The sequence below is a fragment of the Pteronotus mesoamericanus genome, unplaced genomic scaffold (genome assembly GCF_021234165.1).
Source record: "Pteronotus mesoamericanus isolate MK-2021 breed Mesoamerican mustached bat unplaced genomic scaffold, CSHL_Meso_final contig_25, whole genome shotgun sequence".
NCBI lineage: Eukaryota > Metazoa > Chordata > Mammalia > Chiroptera > Mormoopidae > Pteronotus > Pteronotus mesoamericanus.
In genome coordinates, this window is record NW_026555105.1 from 20690342 (window position 1) to 20705077 (window position 14736).

At 40.9% G+C, this 14736-nt stretch overlaps 1 pseudogene; it reads right to left on the reverse strand.

Moving 5' to 3' along the window:
- Positions 1-5209: 5209 nt before the first annotated feature.
- LOC129070490 (RAD51-associated protein 1-like) lies at positions 5210-6294 on the reverse strand (annotated as a pseudogene).
- Between the last annotated feature and the right edge of the window lie 8442 nt (positions 6295-14736).

A 14736-nucleotide genomic window follows, 5' to 3' on the forward strand; every position in this document is an offset into this window, starting at 1 on the left:
AGGGCAACATTTTCTAAGTGGTAGCGCTGTTGGGAAGTGGAATAAACAGTCTTGTCCCTGGGCATTCTTCCCGTTTTGAGGCTGGAGGGCCATTTCTGGATGTGGGAGAGAGGTAATCGTGGTCATGGTGTCTGGGATTTGGAATAGAAGCTGGACATTGTACTTGATACCCTTTAAAATCCTTTCATTCCTGAGAATTGAGAATAGTATTTTCCCACACCAAACTTAGTCACAGCTAATATTTGACATGCTATGGAATTTTCATCGTGTTATGAATACTTCTCTTCCACTGCTAATATCTGCCTCCCTCTGGGTCCAAAGTAACAGAGCCAGTGCTCCCAGCTAAGTTCTGCAAGTGCTTATCACTTCACTAAAATGGCCCTGGTTTTGCTCACCAATGCCTTCATTGTTGAAAAACTTGAGTCTTCTTTAGTTTTTCCCATTTACTTTGCCTCAGCTACTGTTCCCTCTGCCCCCACATTGTTCTCAATCCTTGAAACCCTCATGTGCCTTTGCACCTGGTCTCTGGATGTTCTTTATTAGTCCCTTTTGGTGTTCCTTCTTCAGCCTACTCCATGGTATTTGTCATCTTCCCTATTTTCTTTTTCTCTTTTTCTCACCATAGACATTCTCCCTGCATTTCTCGTTATTAGACAAATAGTAATCCCAGGCCTAACCAATGGACCAGAGGCACTCAATGAAAAATTAATACAGTTGGATTTTTTCATGGAACTTAGAGGACTGATGGGAAATAATAATTATGTTTATATCTTTGTGACTCACTGACATTCAGATATGTTTGTCAGACAGGACAGGAACCTGGCAGAAGCCAGGTTTCAAGGAGAGTCACAGAGATTTGCTGGCCTAAGCAACATAATTAGACACACACTTTAGTACTTGGAAGAAAATGTTCAGCATTGTAGTTGAAATATATAATATTCCTAGACTTCCTACATCAGCAGTATTTGTGGAGCGAAAGTGGTTGTAGAATTCTAGAGTTGGAGCAGATCCCCACTTCCCTGGTTTCTACATGTCTTAGGAAGAAACATGACTATGGAGACAGAAGGGTTTGTCCCCTGCTTCTCACCATTGCTCAGAAGCTGTGTGATCTTCGGCAAGTTCTGTATTTATACATTCAGCTCAGACTAGGTCCACACTCACATATTAAATCACATATTCATTATGTCCTGGATTTCTTAGCCACTTCAGGCTCAAAATGTCCTAAATTGAATTCTAAATCATTTGCCTGCCTGGAAACCTTTGTCTTCCCGTTTCAGTAATTGATGTTTACAATTTGTTCTGTTGCTCAATTCAGAAACCTGGATCGAGTCATTCTTGATCCCCACCCCGACCCCCATTCATCTCGTCACTGTGTCTAAGCCACTAAAATGTGCTTTCTGGTCCCACTCTTAAACTGACTTCAATTTAACGACGAGATCAGCCTTTGCACAATCGTAGGTAGAGGATTCACTATTAAAGTGAAAAATCTCAACTAATTAAGAAATCCTTAATGTTTTTTTACTCCCTTGAATGTGCAGTTTGACTTCTTTCGTAATCTTCAATGCTATATTCCCTTCTCAAAAGCAATGTGATTTCCTTTGTCTTCAAATGCATATTTGTCTATATTTTGTTATTAGTACTCCCATTAAATAGTGCCTTTGAAGTTTGTTATTTTATAAGGTCCCTCTCATTTTTGCCAACATCAGTTTCTCTCATATTTTCCTTCTTGAGTTTCATTTTTTCCACTGTTTATGAACACAAATCTTATAGAAGTTTTTTTTGGATATATTAAGTTATAAACAAAGCATGTGATTTTGATGTTACACAGTGGGGTGAAGTGATTCCCATCCCTTAGCTGATGAACATTCTCCTTTGTGCATTGGGTCAGCCCACAGAATGGATGACTGTTAGGTCTGATCTCAACTACAGCGTATGAGCTGCTATGTGACTGCTGACCACATGAAGCAGAATTTGGCCTCAGCGGAATCTGGAGCCTGTCGAGAGCTCCCTTTGAATATACGACTCATGCTAATTAAATCCTGTTTTTGATGTTGTCTGAAGCTTGCCACTGGGTTTGTTGGTTCTGAGGCCTCTTAGGAGGGACTCTGGTATAAGTCAATGTCAGACACTACCTGTGACTGGCACTGGGCAATCTGTTTGGAGATACAAAGTGATCCACAGTTTGTGGCTGTCTCTGTTGGGCCTGAATGTGTAGAGGGAGGACCAGGCCATGCACCAAGGCCACCTTCCACCAGCACCAAGCCGGGGGTCAGGTCATCAAAAGGCCCAAGGCACCATGAGGTCCACCTCTGCTTGCCTCCATCTGCCTCCACATGCCAACTGCCTGTTCAGCTCAGTCACTGAAAAAACTTTTGGCAGTTCTCAAGTTGTGTGAGGTAAGTTCTCAGTGAGTCGGCAGGTAGGAGCAAGTGGTGTTTACCAGATTGGTACAGGTTCAAAGTTGGTGCCAGTGCTGGGTCTGAGGCTACTCAGCAAATGCTATAAGGCATTTTCTCATAAGGCAGGTCTAGTAGTAATGAATTTGCTCAGTTTTTCTTTATCTGGAAAAACTTTATCTTTCTTTCATTTGTAGAGGATAATTTTGCTGGGTATGTATTCTTGTAACAATGTGGACTCTGGACTCCTTTGTTACCTAGGGTTAATATGGGCAAAGATTGTAGGGGTCTTTAGTGGAGAAAGCTTCGTGTATTTTTGTCAGTGGTGAGGGCTCTTTGGTCCTTTGTTAGCAAAGACTTCTGGGTTTTTTTTCTCCTTTCCAGTGCAGACAGCAGTCACTGATGAGGGGATCCCTCTTGGTCCTAAGCTTTGCTAGGCTGAAGTGTGGTGATGCTGGTAAAATGCTCCCAATACTTTTAATACAGTCATACTTGGTTTTTGATCTCTACTGGGTTGTCTAGATTCTTCATTGTACTCTGAAGCTCCTCCAGAGCTATTTCCATCAGTGTATATTTTTAAAAAAAATTCTTTTTTGCAGGGAGAGATGAGTACTGGGATCTCTTAGTTTGCCATTTCACTGACATGGCTCCCTGACTTCTGTTTCTTCCCATATTTTTCTCCTTTTTCCACCCCCTCTCCCTCAATTCCCCCACATTGTTATTTTCTTTTCATTTATCCTGATGGCTAGTACATTGCTGTATATACAGTAAGTGCTACTGATTAATGTGATACACTCCTGACACAAATTTAAAGAAATATATTTTTAAAGTTTCTTTATTTCTCATAATAACTTACCAGCTTTTTTCATTGTTGAATTGATTAACTCTTTCATTTATTCCAATTTGTCTTACACAATATATAAACTGGCTTTAATTTCACTTTGTCTCTTACTGAAAGGAAGGCCCACCTTGATTCGGGTACTGGCAAAGCGCCTACATTCACATGCAGTTCCAGATGACATGTATAATACATGTTATCTTTCCGCCTGGATGACCTCAGGTATGTCCCATCTTTCCTAGTTCCCTGCCCACAACCCTAGCCTACTTCTGAAACTAAAGAAGCAGAGCATTGCCCTGCTGCAAAGATCTCTATTCTGTTCCCTGTGCGTGCCCTCTGTTCTCTCAGAACCTGTCAGTTATGAAGCCTTATTTAATCACCATTGTCATTTTTCTGATTCTGGTTCATAAGACTTGAGGTAACTCAAGGTACTCTCAGAGGTTCTGGGGTCCTGCATTTGGTTTTGCAGTTCTGGTAACCTAATGTTCAGTTCTTACTATGCCAGGATCCTACTGGCTTTATACTGCTATTATCCATTTAAAAGTTTGGCGCTCCTGGGTGGAGGAGTTGTAGAGAATACAGGGCATAGAGCATATTGGGGTAATAATGTCATTAGGATGAGAACTTTGGACACGGGTTATGTATGTGGAATTAAGTCCAAATTGAAGATTTATAAGATCAATCAAGGTGTTACTTTGAATTGGGAAATGAATTGTGGTGCAGAGAGGATAGGGCCTTTTGGTTGGAGTAATTACAGAAAAATAAATAGTAATTAGCTGGAAGTAAGTGATTGCATTTATGGAATTGGGTTGGTCTGGCAGTTTGGGGGAGGCTGGGTTGGGGATGATACTTATGGTTCAACGGATGTTGCAGTGAAGTTGGGTGAAACTAAGAATCGGAGTAGATGGGGTTTCTCTGTGGGGTTATTGTTGAGCCGAAGCTAGGTACTGGTGCTGGGTGGCTTGATTAATGTATTTGTCTTGAAATAGCATAGTATGGAGGTGAGGCTGAGATCTGGAGAGATTTTGTGAGGTGCTTGTTTCAAGGAGGGCAAATGTGAGATATGGATAGAGTTTGGATTAGCCTAAGTAGGACTGGCTGGACTTGAATGAAACACCTAAGTTTTTCTGCATCTGTGTGAATAATCTTGGTGATGAACTTCCTCAGCTTTTGCTTGGGATAGTCTTTATGTCTTCTCCATTCCTGAAAGAAACTTTGCTGGGTAAGGTATTCTTGGATGTCAGTTTGCTTTTTTTAAATTTCTGCACTTGGATGTATCATCAATGTTCCCTTGGCTTGCAATGTTTTTTGTCTGTTTTTATTTTTATTTTTTTTTAACTTTTTCATGTTTATTAAAGGCTTTGAAAATGAGGGCTTCATAAAATGTCATGAATTCTATCTGCTCTACAATAACCATGTATATCTAAGTAGGAGACATATGCCATATTGTAGCAACTGTTTTAATGTGTAAAATCATTCTGAATTCTTACTATAAAAATATTTGGCTAAAATAATAAACATCTTGGCAATAAAACTGACAATACAGTTTAACATATTTTAGAAATATCTCCTAGAAAAGATGGGAATGTTTTCTTTTGCCAGATAAACTCTGAACAAAGTTAAGGAGCCATAAACTAGTCAAAGCTAGAAAGAAACCTCATGTTACTAGAAAAAAACAACATGTAATGTGGACTTCCTCCATTTCAGAGACAACCACTTAATGACAATGACTTACTACACATAAGAATATAGAATATGCCCTTCAGAAGGAAATGACATTACGGGATAATTCTTATAAATAAACTTCTTATTGAATAGCTTGTCAGAGAACATAATCAAAAAAGGGGTAGAGAATTTATGTTCAAGGATTTAACACCCTTTATATTACAATACCCTCTTCAAATATAAATACAAATCAAATATATACACACTTGTCAAACTGTGATTCTTTTAATCAAACATTTCACCACCACACTCAGCTACTAGTGACATTTGGGTGCAGAGGTTTAACTCGTGCTAATCTGGACAAGCCAAGAAGACTCTGATTTGGAGACATAACAGCCACCCCTGCCAGTGGACCGCTGCTGGTGCTGCTACTTCCGGTTACCGCTGGTGGGACCCAGTTAGGTCTCTTGATTTCAGCTGAAGGACTGCATATTTGCAGTGGTTTCCTAGAAGCCTCTGAAGAACAAGAAACTTTTTTTGGTGAAGGCTGAGATTTTGATAGGACGGCAGCTGGAGCAGAATCTACTGAAGTCACTTAATGCATTACATTTGGATTTCGGTTTCTTCTCTTTTCTTTTCAACTGGGGATTTAACCTTCACTTCTTTCTTTTTTATTTCTTTACTTTTTCTCCCAGTGAAGTCTTCATCATTGTCTTCCCTCTCACGAAAGTCAGAATCCTCCTCAGAGGCTTCACCGGTTTCGAAGTCTGGTTCGGAGTGCTTAGCACTATCACCCTCATCGCCCTCCAGAAGAACCTTCCTCTGTTGTACCAGCGCTTTAGAGCCTGCTTTTCCTTTCCCTTGAGCACCACGGGAATCATCTTCCTCAGTATTCTTGTCCAGATCTAAATAATCCCTGGCTGCTCTGCAGTTGGACATATGGGGAGGCTTATCCATCATTTCTGTTTCACTGTTGCCACGTTGTTCATTGCCTTGAGATTCCTCCAAATCAATGTTACTGTTGGAAGTTCCTTCACTGATAATGCCAGCACAACCTCTACATCTCTCTGGCAGAGCTTGTCATCTAAAGCCATCCTTTTTTTAGGAGTTTTCTCTTGTAATGGGGTGTCTTCTTTCTGGATATTTTTAAATTTAATTTTAATTTAATTTAATTAATTTTAATAATAGGTTTTGGTCTTTCTAGTTTTAACTCCTTTGGTGTTGTTCTGGATTTCTTATTTAAAGATCCAGTTGCAGAAACAAAATCATCATCACTACCGGTGTCCTCGAACTGTGAGTAACTGACTGGTTTCTTATTCCTCACTGGCCGCACCATGGCTCCCTTCAAGGCTGGATATTTGGAGCAATCAAGTTTTTGTGGGCTGTCTGTTTGTTTTTAATACATTGCTATGAAAATTGCTTGTAACCTTATGGGGGTTTCTTTATATATCAACAAATTTTTTCTGTTGCTTTAAAATTTTTGTCTTCAATTATAGGCAGTTTTATTTTAATGTGCTTTTCAGGTTGAACTTTAGAGTGACTCATTAATTTCATGAACTTGCATGTTTAATTCTCCTTGTATTGGGGGAGTTCTTATCCACTACTCCTTTAAATAAGCTTTCTGCTCCTGTATCTCTCTTCCTTCTAGGACTACAATAATGCATAGTTGATTTCTCTTAATGAGAATCCATAATTGATGTAAGTGTCCCTCATTCTTTTTCATTCTTTTATCTTTTTGCTTCCCTGACCAAATGGTTTTAAATGATATATCTTATAGCTCACTATTTCTTCTGCTTCATCAAACCTGCTGTTGTAGGTCTCTACTGAATTCTTTTTGCAGTCATTGTATTCTTCGACTTTAGTAATTCTGCTTGTTTGTTTGTTTTTTTTTTATATTTCATTTATTTATTTTTAGAGAGGGGAAGGAGGCAGAAAGAGAAGGAGAGAAACATCAATGTGTGGCTGCATCTCGTGTGCTCCCTACCGGGGTCCTGGCCCACAACCCAGGTATGTCTCCAGCACTGGGACTTGAACTGGAGACCCTTTGGTTTGCAGGCCATCACTCAATCCACTGAGCCACATCAGCCAGGGTTGCCTGTATTTTTTTAATAGTTTATATTCTTTGTTGAACTTCTCATTTTGTTTATGCAGTGTTTTTCTAATTTAGTTATCTGTGTTTTCTTGTAGCTCTTTGAATTTTTAAAATAGGATTATTCTAAATTATTTGTCATACAGTTTACAGATCTCCATTTCTTTAGGGTCAACCATTGGAATTTTATTAGTTTCTTATTGTTATGTCATATTTCCTTGATGATTCATTGTCTTTGTGGGCTTTATTTGGTGTCTGTGCATTTGAGAAGTAGATACCTCTTCCAGTCTTTACAGATAGACCAACTTGGGAAAGCGAAGGCCTTCAAAAGTCAGACCATTCAGAGATTCTGGTTGGATCATATAGTGGCCTTCCCAGGAAGGTTTGATACTGGAATTTGGGGTGCTCAGTGTGTCAAAAGCCTGGCATGGCAATAGTCAGCCTGGTACTGGGTTCCCTCAGAATCCTGTGCTCACCCTATACCCTGGGTTTGCTGGTGTTATTGGGAGCTTGGGACCTCAGGAGGCACCCACACCTGCGGGAGGTAGCCAGTGCTGGGTTGTGCTGGAAGAATGCTGTTGCAAGGGTCATCTGGGCCCACTGGAGCCAATTGGTGCTCTGGTGAGAAACACAGGTTTACAGAAGCCCACCAGCACTCTGATTTGATGGAAGTGGCCAGTGCTGCGCTGAGCCAGGAGTCTGAGTTTGTCAGAGTCCATTGGATCTTGGGGCCGCAGGAGCTGTCAGGAGCCATGGGAGCCAGAAGGTGGTATGGTAGCTTAAGGGCCTGGGTTCACTGGGGACCCTGGAGCCAAGGATGCTTTCTGGAGCTGTGGAAGCCACCTGGGCCTGCTGATCTACCTGGGGTTGCTTGAGCTGACAGGCACCTAGATTCATAGGGACCTGCAGAGAACCTGGAACTGAGGAAGCCAGCTGGAGCCACTGGAGATGCCTGGGATCACTGGTGCTGGTAGATGCCAGGGTGAGTAGGGACCTGGGTTTTCGGGAGCCTTCTGGGAGCCTGGTGCTGCCAGAGCTGCCTCAGGCATGGGAGCCTCCTGGGACCACTAAATCCAACAGGCTTTAGGGTGAGCTGGTGGCCTCAATTTTGTGGGAACCTGATGCTGTGGATGCGCCCTGTAGCCACGGAACCTGTGGATGCTGGGGTTAGCTGGAGGCCTAGATTCATGGAAGCCCACTGGGAACTTAGTGTTGTGGATGCCACCTGATGCAGTAGGAGCCATCTGGGGCCATGAGAACAATCTGCTTTTCCCTTCAATTCTGTCAATGTTTGCTTCCTACATTTAAGAGTTCTTGTCCTGTGGCTCCCATAGGACCATAGTCCCCTGAAGCTCTCACAAGCTTCAGTGCCTACCACTGCTTTCAGCAGCTTCCAACCTGACATCCAAATTACACCCCATTTCTGTCAATTCTCTGAAGCAAACAAGGCAGAAACTAGTCCTTAAGGTGGTCCGAACTCATCCAGGATATTGTAAGCAAATTCCACTTTTTCTCTTCTATCCTGATGGACGTATTGAGAATTGAGTGGCTTTCTCATAACTGTGCCATGTTGCACCAAAGAGTGGATAGGGCAAAAGTGAGCAAAAGTGCCATAAATGTTCCTAACATTCTTTTTTAGGTATACTTTATTGATTATGCTATTACAGTTGTCCCATTTTTCGCCCTTTGCCCCCCTCAACCTTGTACCCCCCTTCCCTCCAGCAATCCCCCACCTTAGTTCATGTCCATGGGTTGTGCATATAAGTTCTTTGGCTTCTCCACCTCCTATACTTTTCTTAACATCCCCCTGTCTATTTTGTACCTACCAATTTTACTTCTTAATCTTTGTTCCTTTTCCCCATCCTCCCTCTTCCCCCTCCCCACTCACAACCCTCCAAATGATCTCAATATCTATGATGCTGTTCCTGTTCCAGTTTCTTGCTTAGTTTGTTTTTGTTTTGTTTTTTAGATTCAGTTGTTGACAGTTGTGAGTTTGTTATTTTAAAGTTCATAGTTTTGATCTTCTTTTTTCTTAAATAAGTCCATTTAACATTTCATATAGTAATGTTAAAGACTTGGTGATGCTGGACTCTTTTAGCTTTACCTTGTCCAGGAAGCACTTTTTCTGCCCTTCCATTCTAAATGATGGCTTTGCTGGATAGAGTAATCTTGGTGTGGGTCCTTGTTTTTCATCACTTTGAATACTTCTTGCCAGTCCCTTCTTGCCTGTAAAGTTCCTTTTGAGAAATCAGCTGACAGTCTTGTGGGAACTCCTTTGTATGTAACTCTCCTTTTCTCTTGCTACTTTTAAGGTTCTCTCTTTATTTTAATATTTGGCATTTTAATTATGATGTGCCTTGGTGTGGTTCTCTTTGAGTCCAACTTGTTTGGGACTCTATGCTTCCTGGACTTGTATGTCTATTTTCTTCATCAGAAAGTTTTCTTTCATTATTTTTTCAAATAACTTTTCAATTTCTTGCTCTTCTTCTTCTCCTTCTGGCATCCCTATGATTCAGATGTTGGCACTTTTGGAGATGTCCCAGAGTCTTCTTGTTCTCTCCTCATTTTTTTTTTAATTCTTGTTTCTTCATTCTGTTCTGGTTGATTGTTTATTTCTTCCTTATGTTCCAAATCGTTGATTTGAACCTTGGCTTCCTTCCCTTCACTGTTGGTTCCCTGTGAATTTTTCTTTATTTCACTTAATGTAGCCTTCATTTCTTCCCTTATGTTTTTGCCATATTCAATGAGTTCTCCAAGCATCCTGATCACCAGGGTTTTGAACTCTGCATCTGATAGGTTGGCTATCTCCCTTTCACGTAGTTCTTTTTCCAGGGTTTTGTTCTGTTCTTTCATTTGGGCCATATTTCTTTGTCTCCTCGATTTGGCAGGCTCCCTTTGTTTGTCTCAGTGTATTAGGTAGAGCTTCTTTGACTCCCTGTCTTAATGTACCTGGTGAGTTGTATGGGGTGGAGCCTTAGGTATTCACCAGAGCAGAGCAACCTGCTACACGCTTTGTGGTTCTGTATGTGGGGAAGGGGTCAGAGAGGGGACAATGCCCTGAGGCTTGCTCACATTCACACTGTTTCCCTGTATGTGAGTGGTGCCCCTCTAGCTGCTGCCCCAGTGCTGGTTCCCAGAGTGGGTGGGTTTGCCTTCATCCTAGAACTGTGTGGGCCCTTTAAGTGGACTCTTCCAAGAGACTGGCAGTTTCTTCCACTGCCCCAACCCCCACTGGTTTTTACAGCCAGAACTTATCAAGCTTTATTTTCCAGGCGCTAGAACCCTGGGCTGCAGAGCCTGGCCTGGCGCTGTCATCTCTTACTCTCAATGTGTTCTCCTGATTTTATCCTCCTGTGAATGTGGGACCACCCATTCCACTGGCTGCTTTGCCGCTGCCACCTAGCCGCTGCCACACCGCATCCTCTCCGCCTTGGCTCCCCACTCCAGCCCTACTACCCATCTGGATGAATACAGCTTCTTTAAATCCTTGGTTGTTGGGCTTCCACATAGTTTGATTTTTCTGGCAGTTCTGGGTGTTTCTGAGGTTAAATGTGATCCTTCTTATGGTTGTGCAAGGAAGCAAAGCATGTCTACTTATGTCCCCATCTTGGCTGGAAGTTCCCTAACATTCTTGAGTGTAGATTTTTTTTTTGGTTAGGTGTTTGCTTGGTTAATTCATGTTTTTAACTGGTCTAGAGTTCCTGCCACAAAGTTCCTTTGGTCCACAGGTTGTTTATTTGGTGTTTCTATGAGGGAGGTGAGGACCTGAAGCTTCCTTGTCTACCATCTTGCGGATGATGTCACTGTGGAGTTCTGAGTCGTGTAGACCAGAACTAAACCTTAGTTCTCTCGCATACCAAATTGAGGACCTCAGCAGAAACATCATATCTCTTTGTACTATAATTTTCTTACTTTGACAAATGGATATGGTGATAGTTTTCACTGAAGCAACATACAAAAATTCTTAACACAGGTGGTGTTTAACGTTTGCTAGTTGTTTTTATTTTCTTTCCAAAGGCCTTATTTTCTGAGAAACCCAACTATTACTCCTGATTAATGCTGATAGAATGCTAGCTACATATGTCAGGAAATGTAGCACTAAAGTATTTTCAGGCAAAGGTAGATAGAAAGATAGATAGATATAGATATAGATATAGATATAGATATAGATATAGATATAGATATGCTGGTTTGCTTGCCTGTACATTGATACATGGTTGTGAATGCACACATGTGGGTGTGTATTGCAAACACATATATCCATGTGCAGTTTGTGCAATTGTGGATCTGTGAATAAGTTGAAATGTCTATATGTGTCCATGCTATTGTGCCCATTGTTTATTATTTCAAAACACAGATGCACTGATAAAACATGTGTGTGCCCTAACTTGGAGTAGACCTTGGTATCTCAAAAGAATTGAGCATTGGGAACACAAGGTCAGGCAAATGGGAACTTGCCCAATTTTGTAGTCTTAAACTCTCAGGAAAATATCTTTATTTAATAATAATAACAACAAAGGCTAATGTTTAGTTATCTCTTAGTAAGGTTCTTATTCTAAGAACTTATATATATGAACTCATTTAATAATCACAACAACCAAAAGAAGTAGTCTCTTTTATTATTGTCATTATACACAGATGAGAGCAATGAAGGGAGGTGAAGTTACTTGTCCAAAGACCAAGATCTGGTAAATAACAGAGCCCACTTTGAATCTAGATGATTTTGATTCCAGTCCTGTGCACTTAACATTCCACATCTTCTATTATCATGGTTGCACAGAGTCTAACCATAGTCATATTTTTTTTCCAGGAGACACAAAAAAATTAACCCTCAAAAGTGAGACACAGAAATTTGTGAGGGAGATGAAGGAGTATGCAGAAAGAAATGCAAAGAATCTGAAACTGAAATACACTACTGTTTAAACAACAAAATATGCTGTGTGAAATCATCTTCATTCTTTCTTAATCGCGTCTTTGTAGAGAACACTGAGTGGTCAAAATTTATTACCACCACAAGCGAACCTTTTAACCGAAGATTCTCAACCTTTCTCCTTCTGGAAATCTTCCTGTCGACTATAAAATTGCATTCCAGCCTCGTGTCTGCCTTTTATTCTATGAAGATTCATAATCGGAGGAGGAAAGTTGGGTAGAAGCCATAAACTTTGGTAAAAAGCTCCAGTCCAGAAAACAAACAAAATACTAAGATAGTACAGAGGAAGGGAGATTATATTTTACCTTGTTTATCACAGACATAGTGAAAAAGACATAGGAGGCACTTCCCAAAACTGGGTACTTAAATGGCTACTAAACATGTGACTGGATGTCAGTACTCATTAGCTGTCAAGAAAAAACCAATTGGAACCCCAGTGAGCTGTTACTCAGCATATGCCAAAATGGCTGAGCTCATGGCAATTCCATACGGTGTCGAGGTTGGAGAGGAACTGGCACCCTTATCTTCTGCTGATAGGTATGCAAATGAAAACTTGAACATCTGCTTCACCATACTCATTTACTTTAAGCATATACATGTAGAAATGTCTACACATATACCATATCATCACATTGTATATCAAATCATCATGCCTTAAATGACACAATTTTTATTTCTAAAATAGAACAAAGTAAATAAAGAGATCTCTCTGGGAGGAAAAGGAATGAATATACAAGGCTTAGAGCAGATAAAGATACTGTTTAGCACAGAGAAGCATAGGTCTGGTTTGCAAGAAGAATCTTCCCAGCAAAAGGGGAAGCCTATAAAAAGTGAGGGGTGAGAACCATTAATTCCCAAGAGCTCAAGTTGCTTGTGAGGTCCGTGGTGGAAATTGAAAGGGAAACTACTAAAGTGGGCAGGAGATTATCATAAAGGGAGCTTAGAATTGATTCCTTTAGTTGTGCGTAGCTTTTGAAAGGTTTAAAAGGAAAAATTAAAACTGTCAGATGGGTTTTAGCTATAATCCCTTGGCAATTGTATAGGAAGAATAAAGCAAGTCAGAGTCCTAATGGGACACAAAGAGATCCATAGGATGCTAATGTTATAGTATGCATGCATTAATTTGGTAGCACCCCTATAACAAAGCACAACACACTGGGTGGCTTAAGCAACAGACATTTATTTTCTCACAATTCTACAGGCTGAGTGCAAGATCAAGGTACTGGCAGTGGGTTTCTTTGGAGGCCTCTCTCTTTAATCTGTACATGACCATCTCCTGTGTCTTCACATGATGTCCTTTCCACGTGTATGTGTGTCTTCTTCCCATGGGGATGCAAGTCCTAACGGATTAGGGCCCACCCTCATGCTTTATTTTAACATAATTACCTCTTTAAATTTGGACCCTATATCCAAATGCAGTCACATTCTTAGGCCTCGTTGGTTAGAACTTAAATATGAATTTTGAGGAGACACATTTTTAGCCAATAGCAATGAGCAAGGAAAAGTGACGGTTGAATTAGGATAGTAGAGGCAGAGGTGGAGAGCAGGTGCTATGGGGGGCAGACCTGAGAAGCCTTAGTGGCTGACATGATGGGGAGGCAGTGAGGGACAAGAAAGTAAGACATATTTTAGGATTATGGTTTAAATACTTAGATTGAAGCCGCGTTTCTGTTTCTCAGTCTCTCTTCATCTTCCGTGTCTTTGCTCTCTAAGGTGGCATCTCCTAAAGTCACCGTTACAGAGTGGATTTTCACCATCATTTCAAGAATGAAAAAGGCTTTAAGGTTTGAAAGGCATATGGAGTTTATAATCTTGTCCAACACTTCCATTTTGGGGATGGGCAAACTGAGACCCAGAGTCGTAAAGTGACTTAGTAACATCCTATTAGTGCATCTGGATTTTCCCTGCACTCTTCATTTCTCTAGGACTGAGAGCCTGGAGTCATACTTACTCAACTCTCTGAGACTCCCCGGTCCATTTGTGGGTATAATTTCTTTAACCAAAGATATTTAAAAATTCTTGGCACAAGAACAGGTGGCTTCTAAGGACTTTCTGCAGCCATTGGGGTGGTCTGGGTTGAAGTTGAAGTATTAACTGGAATCACGGTCTCTAGGTAATCTGAGATCTGGACTGATCCACTCTCTAGATATTCCAAGCACATCCTTTCAGGTTTGGAACAGAAATGTTACTTCACAGTATTGCAGTGGGGGGAATGAGAGAACTGATGTGAAAGTTCTTTGAGAAATGGGTTGAAGGGTAAGACGCTGCCATTATTGTGATGATTGTACCTTGTCTTCTGACTGTGTTGTCCAGATAATTGTGTCAACAGGGCCTAGGGATAATTTTCAACTTTAGACATGACTGGCATTGGCCTCTGAACTAAGACTGTCTGTTAAGTGGAAACAACTTCCCCCTTAACTGCAACTCAGGATAATTTATATTTGCGCCTGGATATACCAGTTAGATCTGGGTTTGTTACGTATTTTAACCACAAGGAGGCTCACAAAGCTTTCCCTTCCACCACACCTTCCACATTCAGGAAGTGGGTTCTGGGTAGGAAGAGTAAAGAGAAGCTTTTCTTACTGCAACAATCATTTTCCACTTTGAGGAAGCATAAGTCTGAACTCGGGCACAGTGGCTTCAAAGTCCTGCCACTGAACTAGATATCTGTGCCTTTTGGGGAGAGTCACTTAAACTCTATGAGACTTAGTTTCCTCTTCTGGAAAAGGGATCCAATATACTATATAGGCATAACTCATTTCACTATGCTTTGCTTTATTGTGTGTGACTCACAGATTTTTTTTTTATTTTATTTCTT